This window comes from Vicia villosa, linkage group LG6, assembly GCF_029867415.1.
Source record: "Vicia villosa cultivar HV-30 ecotype Madison, WI linkage group LG6, Vvil1.0, whole genome shotgun sequence".
NCBI classification, from domain to species: Eukaryota; Viridiplantae; Streptophyta; class Magnoliopsida; order Fabales; family Fabaceae; genus Vicia; species Vicia villosa.
In genome coordinates, this window is record NC_081185.1 from 1,867,156 (window position 1) to 1,889,216 (window position 22,061).

General features: G+C 35.4%; 2 long non-coding RNA genes across 2 annotated transcripts; both read left to right on the plus strand.

The window, feature by feature from the left end:
* Window positions 1–871: 871 nt before the first annotated feature.
* LOC131611114 (uncharacterized) lies at window positions 872–2,954 on the plus strand. The gene is made up of 3 exons (XR_009286758.1): window positions 872–1,004; window positions 1,090–1,231; window positions 2,716–2,954. It is a non-coding gene; the product is annotated as an uncharacterized LOC131611114 (long non-coding RNA).
* Window positions 2,955–19,739: 16,785 nt separating this feature from the next.
* Window positions 19,740–21,822, plus strand: LOC131611115 (uncharacterized). The gene is made up of 3 exons (XR_009286759.1): window positions 19,740–19,872; window positions 19,958–20,099; window positions 21,584–21,822. It is a non-coding gene; the product is annotated as an uncharacterized LOC131611115 (long non-coding RNA).
* The last annotated feature ends 239 nt before the right edge of the window (window positions 21,823–22,061 follow it).

Consider the following 22,061-nt stretch of genomic DNA (forward strand, 5'->3'; position numbering starts at 1 on the left):
TGACTTTTAAGTAGTATAGCACACAAAAATCTTCCAAAATCCAAATTTTACAAGTTTAACGAACTTCGTGACTTTTATGTAGTATAGCACATGAAAATCTTCATCAATACGAAAGTTTGCAAGCTTAACGAATTTCATAATTTTTATGTAGTATAGCAAATGAAAATCTTCAAAAAGACCAATTTTTGTAATTTTAAATAACTTTGTGACTTTTATGTTGTATAACACACTAAATACTTCCAAAATACCAATGTATGCAAGTTTAACAAACTTTGTGAATGTTATGTAGGATAGCACACGAAAAGCTTCCAAAATACCAAAGTTTGTAAGTTTAACGAACTTCGGGACTTTTCGGTAGTATAATCAATGAGTACAATAGGGTTAATTGATTAACTAATTTGTAATTGCCTTTAAATTGATTAAGAGGGATTTTATTCGATTAATGAGTATGTATTTTAAAAACCTTCCTTATTTAGCTTATCTAACTTATTAACAATTAGGATTAATCGATAAGTATATTAAAAAAAACTCATGGATCATTCTATTTAGTGTAAAATCTTCTATAAATAGATGACATCTCTTAATTCCATTTCACCCCAATTTTAGAAATTAAAACTATACTATACTATTTTCTACTCCATTTGTAATACTCCATATTATTCTAGGCATGATTATTCATATAATTATGAAGTATTAAGAGGGAATTAATGGATTAATATAATTAAGAGAAGGTTAGTTGGAATAGAAAGATGTTGGTTAGAAGCAAACCAAATGGCAAGGTGGTAATTTTGGTTTAGTTGAGGGGCACATTGGACCTTAACCTTATATTGCATGACATGTGATTGGTTGGTAGAGGTACACCATTCCAATTCAGATTTTTGTGAAAGAGAAGTGGAGAGAAAAGTGGAAGAAGTCATACATCCCATTTCAAGTTTTCATTTTCGTATTCCTTGGACAGCCCCCACTAAACTGATCATAACTCTCTGCTCACAACTCCGATTCAGGTAATTCTCGAAGATTTGGATTCTACACGGAATTCTCTTCGATTTGGTATGTTATTTCGTTCTAATAGCTTGTTTATTTGTGGAGAAAAACGAGCTTGAAGTTGGGACATGCATGCTGAATGTGAAGAAGAGTGGGCTACGGATTTGATGAAGATGAAGTGAAACTTTGACTATGGTGGGAGTTCAATGGCAGCAAGGAACATCTTTCTAACCTCTCTAAATCCATGGTGAGTCCTTAGTTAGAGACTTTGGGGAAAATTATGGGAATTGCATGTTTGGGGTTTAGGGATTGTGAGATAAATCCATGAAATTCATGATGCTAAAACATGCTATGTGATAATTGTTGGTTGTTTGTGATGCATATTACTGTTATATGTTGTAATTTGACACATGCAGGTGGATTCTAGGGGTTAGAATACCCCCATAGCGGAACTGGTGCGTTCTGCATTTTTCTGATTCTGCTATGGTCCGCTAAGCGGGCTAAGGCCGCTTAGCGGATGATGTACATTTTTCCAGAAAATCGCGAGTCCGCTAAGTGGACGTGAGGCTGCTAAGCGGAAGATGCTGTTTGTGGAAAATAAAATATCGCGAACCCGCTAAGCGGACAGGAGCCGCTAAGCGGAAGATGCTGATTGCAGAATTCTGTTTCTTACCCCTTGAGTTCAGTTCTGGTTTTCATTCGTAACCGGACTCCTCCCTTATTGTTTATGCGTACCTGTTGGTAGTATGTGACGCTGTTAAGTATTTAATTTCAATACTTCCATTTGATTATTTGGAAATTGTGAATTATGCATGATTTGAATGTGATAGTGTAACTACCATTATTTGTTCCTTAATGCTTGATGAATGCAATGTGATGGAACATGGAAATGTGGTGATATCCAAATGTTTTGGTTAAACATTCGGATTGAATTGTCTTATGACCTTACGCTTGTTGTGTGTGCGTATGCTTGAATCGAAGTGACCGGGGGCTAGATTGGGATATACCTCTTACTATGAAGTCAAGGTATTTTCCCGGACCATGGAGTCCGTAGAATAGTCCGATGATGTGATCAAAGGTCGCGCACCTGAGCTACCGTTGCAGTGTGCTAGTGAGTTTCCGTACGGGGTTTTACTCACTTGGAGTTAACACACTTGCGTGCTCGGTATGGTGGGATTATGTGGCCACGTAGGCCAATACATTTTCGGTAACTCACCTCTAGTGAAGTCATGTAGACTACTACTAGGCTTTCGCCCGGTGGGCTCATGCGTCAAGATGGCGGTTTGGTACTTGGTGTTAACACACGTGCGCAAAGGTGGTTACCGGGGCAAAGACGCCATTTCGGCTAATGTCATCTCGCGGCCAGATAGGCTTGTGCGAACCCGCTTAACTACTCTTGCAGTGTGCTTGTACGAGTCTCTTAACAATAGGCATGGGTGAACCCATCGAGGGTGCGTTCATTCTATAATCCAGTCGAGGTTTGTAACGACTTCTGGATTCCCCGTACATGGGTATGGGTTTTTGCATACTTGTTTGTCGATACTTGTGTATGATGAGTCCTATGGTGGACGATTCCTTGTTTTCTCCGTACTTGTACCGGATGTGAGGATAACCCCGAATCAATGGTAGATTCGGTTTTGATGCATGTACCCTGTAGATCTGAGTGGGCCCATAGGATAGGAGGACTCACTGAGATTTAGTAATCTCACCCCAATCAACTTATTTTTTCAGGTACAGTTTAGTAGTGGTTGGTCAGTAGCAGGTTTGGATTGAAGACATGGAAGTGGTGATGGCTCAAAGACCTCGTCAGATCTCTTTTTCCGCTGTGCAGATCCATTGAAGACAGATGTTTTGTAATTCTTGTTAGAATTTCATGTTGTATTGTATTATGGATCTTTCTATATATATAGCTTTTGTATGTACTCAATATCAATTTTAACGTTATATGCATAATATACTAGTCAATTATGTATGGGGTGTTACACCATTTTTCTCTATTTTCTTATTCTATATTAAAGTTGTCTTAATTCCAATAGAGTGAAAAAAAATTGTGAAAGTTTGGTTAGCTTAACGAATTTCATGACTTTTATGTAGTATAACAAATGAAAATCTTCAAAAAAAACCAAATTTTGTAAATTTAAATAACTTCGTGACTTTTATTTTGTAAAACACACTAAAAACTTCCAAAATACCAATGTATGCAAGTTTAACAATCTTTGTGTATGATATGTAGTAGAGCACACGACAATCTTCCAAAATACCAAAGTTTTCTAGTTTATCGAACTTCGGGACTTTTAGATAGTATAGCAAACAAAAATCATCAAAAAGAACAAATTTTATAAGTTTAACGAACTTCGTGACTTTTATGTAGTATCGCACACGAAAATCTTCCAAAATACCAATGTATGCAAGTTTAACAAACTTCGTGACATTTATGTAGCACATGAAAATTTTCCAAAATACCTAACTTTGCGAGTTAGACGGACTTCAAAACTTTTATGTAGTATAGCCCAAAAAATCTTAAAATGGACCAAATTGTGCAAGTTTAACGAACTTCGTGACTTCTATGTAATATAGCACCGCAAATCTTCCAAAATACTAATGTATGCAAGTTTAACGAACTTTGTGACATTTATGTAGTATAGCACATGAAAATCTTCGTAAATTTGAAAGTTTACAAGTTTAACGAATTTCATGACTTTTATGTAGTATAGCACATGAAAATCTTCAAAAAGACCAAATTTTATGTTGTATAACACACTAAAAACTTCGTAACTTTTATGTTGTATGACACACTAAAAACTTCCAAATACCAATGTTTGCAAGTTTAACAAAATTTGTGTATGTTATGTAGTATAGCATACGAAAATCTTTCAAAACACTAAAATTTGTAAGTTTAACGAATTTCGTGACATTTACGTAGTATAGCACAGGAAAAACTTCCTAAATATAAAAGTTTGCAAGTTTAACAAACTTCGGGACTTTTAGGTAGTATAGCACACGAAAATCTTCAAAAAGACCATATTTATTAAGTTTAACAAACGTCGTGACTTTTATGTAGCATCGCACACGAAAATCTTCCAAAGTACCAATGTATGCAAGTTTAATAAACTTCGTGACATTTATGTATTGTAGCACATGAAAATCTTCCAAAATACCAAACTTTGTAAGTTTAACGAACTTCGTGACTTTTATGTAGTATAGCACACGAAAATCTTCCATAATATTAAAATTAGCAAGTTTAACGAACTTCGTGAATTTTATGTACTAGCACAAGAAAATCTTTCAAAAGACCAAATTTTGCTAGATTAACAAATTTCGTGACTTTTATTTATAATATAGCTCACGAAATAGTTTCCGAAAGACCAAATTTTGCAAGTTTAACAAACTTCATGATTTTATGTAGTATAGCACACGAAAATCCTCCAAAATACCAATGTATACAAGTTTAACAAACTTCGTGACTTTTATGTAGTAAAGCACGCGAAAATCTTCAAAAGGACCAAATTTTGAGAGTTGGATAAACTTCTTGAGATTTACGTAGTATAATAGCACACGAAAATCTTCTAAAATCCAAATTTTGCAAGTTTAACAAACTTCGTGACTTTTATGTAGTATAGCAAACAAAAATCTTCCAAAAGACCAAATTTTTAAAGTTTAACATACTTCATGAATTTTATGTAGTATAGCAAACGAAAATCTTCCAAAATATTAAAATTTGCAAGTTTAACGAACTTCGTGACTTTTATTTAGTAGCACACGAAAATCTTCCAAAAGACCCAATTTTGCTAGTTAAACATGTTAGAACAAGATTTGTTCTTATCAATTATCTTAGTTTTGATGATAACAATAATATGAATTTTGCTTAAGATAATATGGTACTCTAATCCAATGCAATTTCCCTTTCAGGAAATATATATAAAGAGTACGCATAATTCAGCGCTCAGAAGATGTGTCTCAAATGGTTCAGCATGCAACATCAGAACATGGTCTGGCAAGACATCAGAAGATGGTCGAAGCAGAATCAGAACATGGGTCTATGGAAGCATCAGAAGAACATGAGATCAGAAGCATTGAAGATCAGAAGATGGTATCACGCTCAGAAGCACTTCAAGGTCAGAAGATCAGAAGATGCTGTGCACCAAGCTGTTTGACTCTGATGATATTCAAACGTAGTATTCACAAACATCAGATCAGAAGGAAGTACACGTGGCAGACTACGCTGACTGACAAAAGGAACGTTAAAGCTACTAAAGGCTACGTCAGTAGACACAGCGTGAACAAGGCTCGAGGTAGTTGACAAAAGCGTATAACATTAAATGCAAAGCTGTACGGAACACGCAAAGCATTAAATGCATTCAACGGTCATCTTCTCAACGCCTATAAATATGAAGTTCTGATGAGAAGCAAGGTTAACGATTCTACAAAAAAATCAACTTATATCAAACTTGCTGAAACGCTGTTCAAATCAAAACTCAGAATCTTCATCTTCATCAAAGCTCACTACATTGCTGTTGTAATATCTTAGTGAGATTAAGCTTAAATTGTAAGAGAAATATCACAGTTGTGATTATCGCTTTTAAGAAGCATTTGTAAACTCTTGAATAGATTACATTAAGTTGTAAGGAACTAGAGTGATCAGTTGATCAGTATACTCTAGGAAGTCTTAGCAGTTAGCTGAGCAGGAAGTCTTAGCAGTTGGCTGAGCAGGAAGTCTTGGCAGTTGGCTGAGCAGGAAGTCTTGGCAGTTGGCTGAGCAGAAAGTCTTAGGAGTGAACTAAGCCTAGAGTGATCGTGTTGATCAGTAGACTCTAGAAAAGTCTTAGGAGTGAACTAAGCAGTTGTTCCTGGAGTGATCAGGTTATGATCAGAAGACTCTGGAAGACTTAGTTGCGGCTAAGTGGAAAACCATTGTAATCCGTGCGATTAGTGGATTAAATCCTCAGTTGAGGTAAATCATCTCTGCGGGGGTGGACTGGAGTAGCTTCGTTAAAAGCGAACCAGGATAAAAATAATTGTGCATTTTATTTTTATCGCTCAAGTTTTTAAGTCACACTTATTCAATCCCCCCCCTTTCTAAGTGTTTTTCTATCCTTCAATTGGCATCAGAGCGCCGGTTCTAAGGTGCAAGCACTTAACCGTGTGTAGAAAAGATTCAGGAAGAGAAAAACGCTTCATTTAAAAGATGGTTGATGAAAGTGAAAGGACTATACCTACACCTGCATCTACATCTGGCTCTGCTGAGCAATACAACGGTAACAATGGTTATACTAGACCGCCGGTATTTGATGGTGAAAACTTTGAATACTGGAAAGATAAACTGGAGAGTTACTTTCTGGGTCTAGATGGTGATCTATGGGATCTTCTGATGGATGGTTACAAACATCCAGTAAATGCTAGAGGCGTGAAGCTGTCAAGGCAAGAAATGAATGATGACCAAAAGAAGCTTTTCAGGAATCATCATAAATGTAGAACTGTTTTGCTGAATGCTATCTCTCATGCTGAGTATGAGAAGATATCTAACAGGGAAACGGCCTATGACATATATGAGTCCTTGAAAATGACTCATGAAGGAAATGCTCAAGTCAAGGAGACAAAAGCTCTTGCCCTAATCCAGAAGTATGAAGCCTTCAAGATGGAGGATGATGAAGACATTGAAAAGATGTTTTCGAGATTTCAAACTCTGACTGCTGGATTGAGAGTTCTTGACAAAGGATACACCAAGGCTGATCATGTAAAGAAGATCATCAGAAGCTTACCCAGAAGATGGGGTCCGATGGTGACTGCATTCAAGATTGCGAAGAATCTGAATGAAGTTTCTCTGGAAGAGCTTATCAGTGCCTTGAGAAGCCATGAGATTGAGCTGGACGCAAATGAGCCTCAAAAGAAAGGTAAGTCTATTGCATTAAAATCTAATATCAAGAAATGCACTAACGCTTTTCAGGCTAGAGAAGAAGATCTTGAAGAATCAGAATCTGAAGAAGAAGATGAACTGTCCATGATTTCCAGAAGGCTAAATCAACTCTGGAAGACCAAGCAAAGGAAGTTCAGAGGCTTCAGAAGTTCAAGGAAATTTGAACGTGGAGAATCTTCTGATGAAAGAAGATTTGACAAGAAGAAGGTCATGTGCTATGAATGCAATGAGCCTGGACACTACAAGAATGAATGTCCAAATCTTCAGAAGGAAAGTCCCAAGAAAAAGTTTCATAAGAAGAAAGGTCTTATGGCAACCTGGGATGAGTCAGAAGATGATTCAGAAGATGAGCAGGCCAACTGTGCGCTGATGGCGACAGAAGATGACGGATCAGAATCTACATCAGAATCAGATTCTGAAGAGGTATTTTCTGAACTTACTAGAAATGAGTTAGTTTCCGGTCTAACTGAACTTCTGGAACTCAAGTCTCAAATTAGTCTCAAATACAAAAAGCTGAAAAAGCAATTTGAATTTGAAACAAAGAAGCTTGAGTTGGAGAATTCTGAATTAAAGGAAAAACTTTTAAAATTATCCAATAATGTTGGATCTCCTTCTGATTCAGAAAAATCCACTCCCAGTCTGAACCATATTCTGAAAGAATATGATTTAAGTTTCAAGAAGTTCCTATCTAGAAGTATTGGCAGAAGTCAGCTAGCTTCTATGATATATGCTGTGTCTGGAAACAAAAGAGTTGGCATTGGTTATGAGGGTGAAACCCCATACAAACTTGAACCTGTTGATGAAATGAAAATTACATACAAGCCATTGTATGATCAGTTCAAGTATGGCCACTCACATGATATTAGGCACACTTCACATGCACAAAGTTTTCACAGTACACACACTAAGAAGCATGTGACACAACCTAGGAAATATCATGAAACTCACATTAAGAATTATCATGCTGTTCCTCCTATTGCTTACAATGTTAAACCCAAGTTCAATCAGAACTTGAGAAAATCTAACAAGAAAGGACCCAAAAAGATGTGGGTACCTAAGGATAAGATTATTCCTATTGCAGATATCCTTGGCTGCAAGAAGGACAAAGCACAACATGTCATGGTACCTGGACTCTGGATGCTCGCGACACATGACAGGAAGAAGGTCTATGTTCCAAGACCTGGTGCTTAAGTCTGGAGGAGAAGTCAAGTTCGGAGGAGATCAGAAGGGCAAGATAATTGGCTCTGGAACTATAAAATCTGGTAACTCTCCTTCCATCTCTAATGTACTTCTTGTAGAAGGATTAACACATAACCTTTTATCTATCAGTCAATTAAGTGACAATGGTTATGATATAATCTTTAATCAAGAGTCTTGCAAGGCTGTAAATCAGAAGGATGGCTCAATCCTATTTACAGGCAAGAGGAAGAACAACATTTATAAGACAGATCTGCAAGATCTTATGAGTCAGAAGGTGACTTGCCTTATGTCTGTTTCTGAAGAGCAGTGGGTCTGGCACAGGAGATTAGGTCATGCTAGTTTGAGAAAGATCTCTCAAATTAACAAACTGAATCTTGTCAGAGGACTCCCTAATCTGAAATTCCAATCAGATGCTCTTTGTGAAGCATGTCAAAAGGGCAAGTTCTCCAAACCTGCATTCAAGTCTAAGAATGTTGTTTCTACCTCAAGGCCATTAGAACTCTTGCACATTGATCTGTTTGGACCAGTCAAAACAGCATCTGTCAGAGGAAAGAAATATGGATTAGTCATCGTAGATGATTATAGCCGCTGGACATGGGTAAAATTCTTAAAACACAAGGATGAGACTCATTCAGTGTTCTTTGATTTCTGCATTCAGATTCAATCTGAAAAAGAGTGTAAAATCATAAAGGTCAGAAGTGATCATGGTGGTGAATTTGAGAACAAATCCTTTGAAGAATTCTTCAAAGAAAATGGTATTGCCCATGATTTCTCTTGTCCTAGAACTCCACAGCAAAATGGGGTTGTAGAACATAAGAATAGGACTCTTCAAGAAATGGCCAGAACCATGATCAATGAAACCAATATGGCTAAGCATTTCTGGGCAGAAGCAATAAACACTGCATGTTATATTCAGAATAGAATCTCTATCAGACCTATTCTAAATAAGACTCCCTATGAATTGTGGAAGAATAGAAAGCCCAACATTTCATATTTCCATCCTTTTGGATGTGTATGCTTTATTCTGAACACTAAAGATCATCTTGGTAAGTTTGATTCCAAAGCTCAAAAGTGTTTCCTTCTTGGATATTCTGAACGCTCAAAAGGCTACAGGGTATACAATACTGAAACATTGGTTGTAGAAGAATCAATCAATATCAGGTTTGATGATAAGCTTGGTTCTGAAAAACCAAAGCAAGTTGATAATTTTGCAGGTTGTGATATTGACATATCAGAAGTTGTTGAGCCAAGAAGCAACGCATCAGAAGCAGAGCTCCTCAGAAGCAAAGAATCTGAAGATCAAGTAACAGCTTCTCTGGAGGATCTAAGTATTTCTGAAGAACCATCTGTCAAAAGATCATCCAGACTCATCTCTGGTCATTCAGAAGATGTCATTCTTGGAAAGAAGGATGATCCAATCAGAACAAGAGCATTCCTTAGGAACAATGCAGACTGTCAATTAGGTCTTGTATCTTTGATCGAGCCAACTTCTATTGATCATGCTCTAGAAGATCCAGACTGGATAATTGCTATGCAAGAAGAAATAAATCAGTTTACAAGGAATGATGTTTGGGATCTTGTTCCTAGACCAGATGGATTCAATATAATCAGTACAAAATGGGTCTTCAGAAACAAGCTCAGAATGAGAAGATGAGAAATTCTTACGTATGAGTATCCTGTGATATGAAATTTTTTTTAAGAAGTTCTGATAGAAATCAATTAGAAATTGTGATTCAGTTATTACTAACGTTTCAGTGTCTAAGTTGATTCAGAATCTCTCTTCAAAGCAAAACAGCTGTAACTGACTATCCAGATGGTAAACACGTGTTCACTATTCCTGGACAAGCGTGCGTGCAGTTGAGGGGACGTCTTCTTAGGTAACTGTGCAAATCACGTCTTTTGTCATTATTATCTCTCCTCAAGTCACGTAACATTAAATGCTTTTCATCATTTACTTTCTTTTCAGTTTTCTTTTTATACTCTTCAAACGTTTCTTTTCCCTCTCATATTTCTCTCTCTGCATTCGGTTTCTTTTTCATCTCTCTCTTTTCATATCATAAACCCTAGCTATTTCCATTATCTGAAAGTTCATCATGAATCCATCGTCAGGCTCTGGAAATCAAGACAATGATAAGAAACAAAAGAGAAAGGCATCTGCTGAACCTGAAACCAAACCTAAAAGAGTTAGGATCTCCTATGACCCTCTCAAAATATATCAACCCCTTGACGATTCTCGAAAATCACCTCCCTCTTCAAAGACCTCCACCACCTCTTCCTCCTCATTCATCCTCTCGGAACCACCTTCTTCACCATCTGATATCTCTTCTCCTTTAACCCTTCCCTCAGATATTTCTTCATCCCTCTCATACCCTTTTCCCACCAGAACACCTAATCCCTATAGTGTTGTTCTTCCCGACTCAAGGATCACTGTCAACCCTCCAACCCCTACCACTCAGACATATCTGGAGCTCTTACATGCTGATGTAAGTGGCTGGTTGGAGATTCTTGGTGCTGCTCACCTTAATCATCTGGATGAGTATGCTACAAACAACCTCTGGAATACCTTTCGTCAGGATTTTCTGGAGAAGGCTACAGACACTCAGAGAAGGATTATGTCTGAAGCTCCTGGTGTTCGTGGTCTCCGGTTGGAAGTTGGTGAGAGCAGCCATCACTGTCTCATCAGGAACAGAAGAGTTCTTGAAGAGAAGATACCTGCAGATGAGTTGGAAGAAGAAAATCTCTGCAGAGATATCGTGGTGTGGAAACCCCGGTCTTCTGTGCTCTGGTTTCCTGTGCTGACTGGAGATTTTCAGTGGCTGTTCAACTGGTTCAGAATGAACCCTTCTGAAAATGCACCTCACATGGTCTTTCCAGTAGTGGTTTATCGTGCTGAAGTTGCTGGTCCTACTCCTCCAACAAACCTTGCAGCTATTCTTCAAGCATTGGAAGATGGAACTTCTGAGCTGCCTGAACCAGAATATACTAAGGCTCTTTCTGAGTCAGACTCAGATGAGGAAATGGGAGATGCACAAGCTGAAGATCTTCCAGAAGATCACTCTGCTGAGATTACTGTCCCTCTGGGCAGAAATACTGGTGCTTCTTCTTCGGGTGAAACCTCAGCTCTGATGGAGACCTTGGAAACTCTTCATCAGAATCAAGATATGCTGGCTTCTCGTTTGGATGCGCAAGAAGCAGCCAATGCTGAGTTTCGTTCCTTCATGACAAGGCAAGCTGCAAGCACTGACGGGATTCATGCTGTTCTGGCGCGGATTTTGCGTAGGCTAGGATCTTAGTTTTTTAGTCTTTGTAGTCTCCTTTCCTTGTTGCATCTGTTTTCCTGCATTCCTGTCCTGTAAAACTTTGATTATTCAATGAAAAAGTTTCTTTGTGTTTTACATTCCAGTAAATGTTTTCTTTTGTCGTTTTATACATCTGAATCTTTTTATATATTCTTTTTGATGTTATGACAAAAAGGGGGAGAAAGATAAATGATAAATGATTTGATTAAATCTATCAGTTGCTGGGTAAAGGCTCCCACACATTCACTAACAAGAACTGCAAGTTCTATATGGTTTAAGTGTTTTGCAGGTACAAAGAAGTGAAGTGAATCTTCAAAGCAAACACTAGAAGCAAAACCATTGAAACTGAAGCAAGCTGAGTGCTGTCAAGCTTCAGAGATCAGAAGCAAGAAAGAAGAATGAATCAGAAGCACTGATAATAGAATTTGCCAAAATTCTATTTGCCCTGATACACATAATGTCATGGCTCTGATACATTATTTGCTCTGATACATGTTTTTAGCCTAAAATGCTCTGATACATTTGGCTCTGATACATATCATGTATTTGAATATACATTTTATGTTCTAACTCGTTCATGCTGACTTTTGTCGTTTAGTTTCTGTTCTGTAACATTTCAGGATGTAGAGATGCTCAGATGATGCTCTGGTACATTCAACAATGTTCTGATACAAATCTAGCATGAAGTGGTGTTAGTAAGACATTCAAAGTTCTGAAGCTATCCGAGGGAAGCAGAAATCAGAAGATGTGAATGATCTAAAAGATCCAGAAATTCAAGTTCTGAAGCTGTCCTGAATGGAAGCAGAAGTCAGAAGCTGTGAATGTTCTGAAGATCAAAGAAATTCAAGTTCTGAAGCTGTCCTGAATGGAAGCAGAAGTCAGAAGCTGTGAATGTTCTGAAGATCAAAGAAATTCAAATTCTGAAGCTGTCCAATGGAAGCAGAAGTCAGAAGCTATGGATTCTCTGAAGACAGAAGCTCATATGATCGTCTCTACCGAAATAATCAGGGAAGTCTTTTATTAAAGTTCTTCGAGTATTTATTTCAGGGGGAGATTATTTATCTCAGGGGGAGATTGTTAATCTCAAGGGGAGACATATTCATATGCTTATGCTATAGCTGTGTAATTTGTCTTTTGCCGTCTACTCTTTCTGATCGCAAATTCATATCATTTATATATGTTTTTGTCATCATCAAAAAGGGGGAGATTGTTAGAACAAGATTTGTTCTTATCAATTATCTTAGTTTTGATGATAACAATAATATGAATTTTGCTTAAGATAATATGGTACTCTAATCCAATGCAATTTCCCTTTCAGGAAATATATATAAAGAGTACGCATAATTCAGCGCTCAGAAGATGTGTCTCAAATGGTTCAGCATGCAACATCAGAACATGGTCTGGCAAGACATCAGAAGATGGTCGAAGCAGAATCAGAACATGAGTCTATGGAAGCATCAGAAGAACATGAGATCAGAAGCACTGAAGATCAGAAGATGGTATCACGCTCAGAAGCACTTCAAGGTCAGAAGATCAGAAGATGCTGTGCACCAAGCTGTTTGACTCTGATGATATTCAAACGTAGTATTCACAAACATCAGATCAGAAGGAAGTACACGTGGCAGACTACGCTGACTGACAAAAGGAACGTTAAAGCTACTAAAGGCTACGTCAGTAGACACAGCGTGAACAAGGCTCGAGGTAGTTGACAAAAGCGTATAACATTAAATGCAAAGCTGTACGGAACACGCAAAGCATTAAATGCATTCAACGGTCATCTTCTCAACGCCTATAAATATGAAGTTCTGATGAGAAGCAAGGTTAACGATTCTACAAAAAAATCAACTTATATCAAACTTGCTGAAACGCTGTTCAAATCAAAACTCAGAATCTTCATCTTCATCAAAGCTCACTACATTGCTGTTGTAATATCTTAGTGAGATTAAGCTTAAATTGTAAGAGAAATATCACAGTTGTGATTATCGCTTTTAAGAAGCATTTGTAAACTCTTGAATAGATTACATTAAGTTGTAAGGAACTAGAGTGATCAGTTGATCAGTATACTCTAGGAAGTCTTAGCAGTTAGCTGAGCAGGAAGTCTTAGCAGTTGGCTGAGCAGGAAGTCTTGGCAGTTGGCTGAGCAGGAAGTCTTGGCAGTTGGCTGAGCAGAAAGTCTTAGGAGTGAACTAAGCCTAGAGTGATCGTGTTGATCAGTAGACTCTAGAAAAGTCTTAGGAGTGAACTAAGCAGTTGTTCCTGGAGTGATCAGGTTGTGATCAGAAGACTCTGGAAGACTTAGTTGCGGCTAAGTGGAAAACCATTGTAATCCGTGCGATTAGTGGATTAAATCCTCAGTTGAGGTAAATCATCTCTGCGGGGGTGGACTGGAGTAGCTTCGTTAACAGCGAACCAGGATAAAAATAATTGTGCATTTTATTTTTATCGCTCAAGTTTTTAAGTCACACTTATTCAATCCCCCCCCTTTCTAAGTGTTTTTCTATCCTTCAAAACAAATTACGTGACTTTTATGTAGTATATAGCACACAAAAAATCATCCAAAAGATTAAATTTTGCAAGTTTAAGAAACTTTGTGACTTTTATATATTATAGCTTCAAAAATCTTCCATAATACCAATGTATGCAAGTTTAATGAATTTCGTGACTTTTATGTAGTATAGCACATGAAAATCATCAAAAGGACCAAATTTTGAAAGTTTAACGAACTTCGTGACTTTTATGTAGTATAGCACAAAAAAAATCTTCAAAAAGACCAAATTATGAAAATTTAACGAACTTCGTGACTTTTATGTAGTATAACACACAAACATTTTCAAAAATTTTAAAATTTGCAATTATAATGAACTTCGTGACTTTTATGTAGTAGCACACGAAAATCTTCCAAAAGACCAAATTTTGCCAGTTTAACAAATTTCGTGACTTTAATGCAGTATATAGCACACAAAAAATCTTCCAAAAAACTCAAATTTTCAATTTTAACAAACTTCGTGACTTTTATGTAGTATAGCACACAAAATTCTTCCAAAAGACCAAATTTTGAAAGTTTAACGAACTTCGTGACTTTTATGTAGTATAGCACACAAAAATCTTCCAAAATTTAAAATTTGCAATTTTAATGAACTTCGTGACTTTTATGTAGTATAACACACGAAAATCTTCCAAAATATTAAAATTTGCAAGTTTTATGAACTTTGTGATTTTTATGTAGTAGCACACGTAAATCTTCTAAAAGATCCAATTTTGCTAATTAAACAAATTTCGTTACTTTTATGCAGTATATAACACAGAAAAAATCATCCAAAAGACTAAACTTTGCATGTTTATGAAACTTCATGACTTTTATGTAATGTATAGCTCACGAAAATATTCCAAAATACCAATGAATGCAAGTTTAATAAACTTCGTGACTTTTATGTAGTATATAGCACAAAAAATCTTCAAAAGGACAAAGTTTTGAAAGTTTAACGAACTTCGTGACTTTTATGTATTATAGCACACGAAAATCTTCCAAAAACAAAAATTTATAAATTTAACAAACTTCGTGACTTTTATGTAGAATATAACACACGAAAATCTTCCAAATGACCAAATTTTGAAAGTTTAACGAACTTCGTGAATTTTATGTAGTATAGCACACGAAAATCTTCCAAAATATTAAAATTTGCAAGTTTAACGAACTTCGTGATTTTTATTTAGTAGCACACGAAAATCTTCCAAAAGATCCAATTTTGCTAATTAAACAAATTTCGTTACTTTTATGCAGTATATAACAAAGAAAAAATCATCCAAAAGACTAAATTTTGCATGTTTATGAAACTTCATAACTTTTATGTAGTATATAGCACACGAAAATATTCCAAAATACCAATGAATGCAAGTTTAATGAACTTCGTGACTTTTATGTAGTATATAGCACAAAAAAATCTTCAAAAGGACAAAGTTTTGAAAGTTTAACGAACTTCGTGAGTTTTATGTAGTATAGCACACGAAAATCTTCCAAAAACAAAAATTTACAAGTTTAACAAACTTCGTGACTTTTATGTAGAATATAACACACGAAAATCTTCCAAATGACCAAATTTTGAAAGTTTAACGAACTTCGTGAATTTTATGTAGTATAGCACACGAAAATCTTCCAAAATATTAAAATTTGCAAGTTTAACGAACTTCGTGATTTTTATGTAGTAGCACACGAAAATCTTCCAAAAGATCCAATTTTGCTAATTAAACAAATTTCGTTACTTTTATGCAGTATATAACAAAGAAAAAATCATCCAAAAGACTAAATTTTGCATGTTTATGAAACTTCATAACTTTTATGTAGTATATAGCACACGAAAATATTCCAAAATACCAATGAATGCAAGTTTAATGAACTTCGTGACTTTTATGTAGTATATAGCACAAAAAAATCTTCAAAAGGACAAAGTTTTGAAAGTTTAACGAACTTCGTGAGTTTTATGTAGTATAGCACACGAAAATCTTCCAAAAACAAAAATTTACAAGTTTAACAAACTTCGTGACTTTTACGTAGTATATAACACACGAAAATCTTCCAAATGACCAAATTTTGAAAGTTTAACGAACTTCGTGAATTTTATGTAGTATAGCACACGAAAATCTTCCAAAATATTAAAATTTGCAAGTTTAACGAACTTCGTGATTTTTATGTATTACCACACGAAAATCTTCCAAAAGACTAAATTTTGTATGTTTAAGAAACGTCGTGACTTTTATGTAGTATATAGCACACGAAAATAATCCAAAATACCAATGTATGCAAGTTTAATGAACTTCGTGACATTTACATAGTATATAGCACAAAAAACTCTTCAAAAGGACCAAGTATTGATAGTTTAACGAACTTCGTGACTTTTATGTAGTATAGCAAACGAAAATCTTCAAAAAACAAAAATTTACAAGTTTAACAAATTTCGTGACTTTTATGTGGTATATAACACACGAAAATCTTCCAAAAGACCAAATTTTTAAAGTTTAACGAACTTCGTGAATTTTATGTAGTATAACACACGAAAATCTTCCAAAATATTAAAATTTGCAAGTTTTATGAACTTTGTGATTTTTATGTAGTAGCACACGTAAATCTTCTAAAGATCCAATTTTGCTAATTAAACAAATTTCGTTACTTTTATGCAGTATATAACACAGAAAAAATCATCCAAAAGACTAAATTTTGCATGTTTATGAAACTTCAATTAGACCAAATTTATTAAGTTTAACAAACGTCGTGACTTCTATGTAGCATCACACACGAAAATCTTCCAAAGTACCAATGTATACAAGTTTAATAAACTTCGTGACATTTATGTATTGTAGCACATGAAAATCTTCCAAAATACCAAACTTTGTAAGTTTAACGAACTTCGTGACTTTTATGTAGTATAGCACACGAAAATCTTCCAAAATATTAAAATTAGCAAGTTTAACGAACTTCGTGAATTTTATGTAGTGGCACAAGATAATCTTTCAAAAGACCAAATTTTGCTAGATTAACAAATTTCGTGACTTTTATTTATAATATAGCTCACGAAAAAGCTTCCGAAAGACTAAATTTTGCAAGTTTAACAAACTTCGTGATTTTATGTAGTATAGCACACGAAAATCCTCCAAAATACCAATGTATACAAGTTTAACGAACTTCGTGACTTTTATGTAGTAAAGCACGCGAAAATCTTCAAAAGGACCAAATTTTGAGAGTTGGATAAACTTCTTGAGATTTACGTAGTATAATAGCACACGAAAATCTTCTAAAATCCAAATTTTGCAAGTGTAACAAACTTCGTGACTTTTATGTAGTATAGCAAACAAAAATCTTCCAAAAGACCAAATTTTTAAAGTTTAACATACTTCATGACTTTTATGTAGTATAGCACACGAAAATCTTCCAAAATATTAAAATTTGCAAGTTTAACGAACTTCATGACTTTTATTTAGTAGCACACGAAAATCTTCCAAAAGACCCAATTTTGCTAGTTAAACAAATTACGTGACTTTTATGTAGTATATAGCACACAAAAAATCATCCAAAAGATTAAATTTTGCAAGTTTAAGAAACTTCGTGACTTTTATATATTATAGCATACAAAAATCTTCCATAATACCAATGTATGCAATTTTAATGAATTTCGTGACTTTTATGTAGTATAGCACATGAAAATCATCAAAAGGACCAAATTTTGAAAGTTTAACGAACTTCGTGACTTTTACGTAGTATAGCACAAAAAAATCTTCCAAAAGACCAAATTTTGAAAGTTTAACGAACTTCGTGACTTTTATGTAGTATAGCACACAAAAATTTTCCAAAATTTTAAAATTTGCAATTATAATGAACTTCGTGACTTTTATGTAATAGCACACAAAAATCTTCCAAAAGACCAAATTTTGCCAGTTTATCAAATTTCGTGACTTTAATGTAGTATATAGCACACAAAAAATCTTCCAAAAGACTAAAATTCTAGATTTTAACAAACTTCGTGACTTTTATGTAGTATAGCACACGAAAATCTTCCAAAATACCAATGTATGCAAGTTAAACGAACTTCGTGACTTTTATGTAGTATAGCACACAAAAATCTTCCAAAATACCAAATTTTGAAGTTTAACGAACTTCTTGACTTTTATGTAGTATAGCACACGAAAATCTTCAAAAATATTAAAATTTGCAAATTAAACAAACTTTGTGACTTTTATGTAGTAGCATACGAAAATCTTCCACAAACCAAAATTTGACAGTTTAACAAATTTCATGACTTTTATGTATAATATAGCACACGAAAAATCATTTGAAAGACTAACTTTTGCGAGCTTAACAAACTTCGTGATTTTATGTAGTATAGCACACGAAAATCTTCAAAAGGACCAAATTTTGAAAGTTGGACGAACTTCGTGACTTTTATGTAGTAAAGCACACGAAAATCTTCAAAAGGACCAAATTTTGAAAGTTGGACGAACTTCGTGAGTTTTACGTAGTATAATAGCACACAAAAGGACCAAATTTTGCAAGTTTAACAAACTTTATGACTTTTATGTAGTATAGCACACAAAAATCTTCCAAAAGCCCAAATTTTAAAAGTGTAACATACTTCATGACTTTTATGTAGTGTGGCACACGAAAATCTTCCAAAATATTAAAACTTGCAAATTTAACGAACTTCATTACTTTTATTTAGTAGCACACGAAAATCTTCCAAAAGATCCAATTTTGCCAATTAATCAAATTTCGTGGCTTTTATGTAGTATATAGCAGACACAAAATCATCCAAAAGACTAAATTTTGCAAGTTTAAGATGCTTCGTGACTTTTATGTAGTATAGCACACGAAAATCTTTCATTTAACCAATGTATACAAGTTTAACGAACTTCGTGACTTTTATGTAGTATAGCACACGAAAATCATCAAAAGGATCAAATTTTGAAAGTTTAACGAACTTCGTGACTTTTAAGTAGTATAGCACACAAAAATCTTCCAAAATCCAAATTTTACAAGTTTAACGAACTTCGTGACTTTTATGTAGTATAGCACATGAAAATCTTCATCAATACGAAAGTTTGCAAGCTTAACGAATTTCATAATTTTTATGTAGTATAGCAAATGAAAATCTTCAAAAAGACCAATTTTTGTAATTTTAAATAACTTTGTGACTTTTATGTTGTATAACACACTAAATACTTCCAAAATACCAATGTATGCAAGTTTAACAAACTTTGTGAATGTTATGTAGGATAGCACACGAAAAGCTTCCAAAATACCAAAGTTTGTAAGTTTAACGAACTTCGGGACTTTTCGGTAGTATAATCAATGAGTACAATAGGGTTAATTGATTAACTAATTTGTAATTGCCTTTAAATTGATTAAGAGGGATTTTATTCGATTAATGAGTATGTATTTTAAAAACCTTCCTTATTTAGCTTATCTAACTTATTAACAATTAGGATTAATCGATAAGTATATTAAAAAAAACTCATGGATCATTCTATTTAGTGTAAAATCTTCTATAAATAGATGACATCTCTTAATTCCATTTCACCCCAATTTTAGAAATTAAAACTATACTATACTATTTTCTACTCCATTTGTAATACTCCATATTATTCTAGGCATGATTATTCATATAATTATGAAGTATTAAGAGGGAATTAATGGATTAATATAATTAAGAGAAGGTTAGTTGGAATAGAAAGATGTTGGTTAGAAGCAAACCAAATGGCAAGGTGGTAATTTTGGTTTAGTTGAGGGGCACATTGGACCTTAACCTTATATTGCATGACATGTGATTGGTTGGTAGAGGTACACCATTCCAATTCAGATTTTTGTGAAAGAGAAGTGGAGAGAAAAGTGGAAGAAGTCATACATCCCATTTCAAGTTTTCATTTTCGTATTCCTTGGACAGCCCCCACTAAACTGATCATAACTCTCTGCTCACAACTCCGATTCAGGTAATTCTCGAAGATTTGGATTCTACACGGAATTCTCTTCGATTTGGTATGTTATTTCGTTCTAATAGCTTGTTTATTTGTGGAGAAAAACGAGCTTGAAGTTGGGACATGCATGCTGAATGTGAAGAAGAGTGGGCTACGGATTTGATGAAGATGAAGTGAAACTTTGACTATGGTGGGAGTTCAATGGCAGCAAGGAACATCTTTCTAACCTCTCTAAATCCATGGTGAGTCCTTAGTTAGAGACTTTGGGGAAAATTATGGGAATTGCATGTTTGGGGTTTAGGGATTGTGAGATAAATCCATGAAATTCATGATGCTAAAACATGCTATGTGATAATTGTTGGTTGTTTGTGATGCATATTACTGTTATATGTTGTAATTTGACACATGCAGGTGGATTCTAGGGGTTAGAATACCCCCATAGCGGAACTGGTGCGTTCTGCATTTTTCTGATTCTGCTATGGTCCGCTAAGCGGGCTAAGGCCGCTTAGCGGATGATGTACATTTTTCCAGAAAATCGCGAGTCCGCTAAGTGGACGTGAGGCTGCTAAGCGGAAGATGCTGTTTGTGGAAAATAAAATATCGCGAACCCGCTAAGCGGACAGGAGCCGCTAAGCGGAAGATGCTGATTGCAGAATTCTATTTCTTACCCCTTGAGTTCAGTTCTGGTTTTCATTCGTAACCGGACTCCTCCCTTATTGTTTATGCGTACCTGTTGGTAGTATGTGACGCTGTTAAGTATTTAATTTCAATACTTCCATTTGATTATTTGGAAATTGTGAATTATGCATGATTTGAATGTGATAGTGTAACTACCATTATTTGTTCCTTAATGCTTGATGAATGCAATGTGATGGAACATGGAAATGTGGTGATATCCAAATGTTTTGGTTAAACATTCGGATTGAATTGTCTTATGACCTTACGCTTGTTGTGTGTGCGTATGCTTGAATCGAAGTGACCGGGGGCTAGATTGGGATATACCTCTTACTATGAAGTCAAGGTATTTTCCCGGACCATGGAGTCTGTAGAATAGTCCGATGATGTGATCAAAGGTCGCGCACCTGAGCTACCGTTGCAGTGTGCTAGTGAGTTTCCGTACGGGGTTTTACTCACTTGGAGTTAACACACTTGCGTGCTCGGTATGGTGGGATTATGTGGCCACGTAGGCCAATACATTTTCGGTAACTCACCTCTAGTGAAGTCATGTAGACTACTACTAGGCTTTCGCCCGGTGGGCTCATGCGTCAAGATGGCGGTTTGGTACTTGGTGTTAACACACGTGCGTAAAGGTGGTTACCGGGGCAAAGACGCCATTTCGGCTAATGTCATCTCGCGGCCAGATAGGCTTGTGCGAACCCGCTTAACTACTCTTGCAGTGTGCTTGTACGAGTCTCTTAACAATAGGCATGGGTGAACCCATCGAGGGTGCGTTCATTCTATAATCCAGTCGAGGTTTGTAACGACTTCTGGATTCCCCGTACATGGGTATGGGTTTTTGCATACTTGTTTGTCGATACTTGTGTATGATGAGTCCTATGGTGGACGATTCCTTGTTTTCTCCGTACTTGTACCGGATGTGAGGATAACCCCGAATCAATGGTAGATTCGGTTTTGATGCATGTACCCTGTAGATCTGAGTGGGCCCATAGGATAGGAGGACTCACTGAGATTTAGTAATCTCACCCCAATCAACTTATTTTTTCAGGTACAGTTTAGTAGTGGTTGGTCAGTAGCAGGTTTGGATTGAAGACATGGAAGTGGTGATGGCTCAAAGACCTCGTCAGATCTCTTTTTCCGCTGTGCAGATCCATTGAAGACAGATGTTTTGTAATTCTTGTTAGAATTTCATGTTGTATTGTATTATGGATCTTTCTATATATATAGCTTTTGTATGTACTCAATATCAATTTTAACGTTATATGCATAATATACTAGTCAATTATGTATGGGGTGTTACACCATTTTTCTCTATTTTCTTATTCTATATTAAAGTTGTCTTAATTCCAATAGAGTGAAAAAAAATTGTGAAAGTTTGGTTAGCTTAACGAATTTCATGACTTTTATGTAGTATAACAAATGAAAATCTTCAAAAAAAACCAAATTTTGTAAATTTAAATAACTTCGTGACTTTTATTTTGTAAAACACACTAAAAACTTCCAAAATACCAATGTATGCAAGTTTA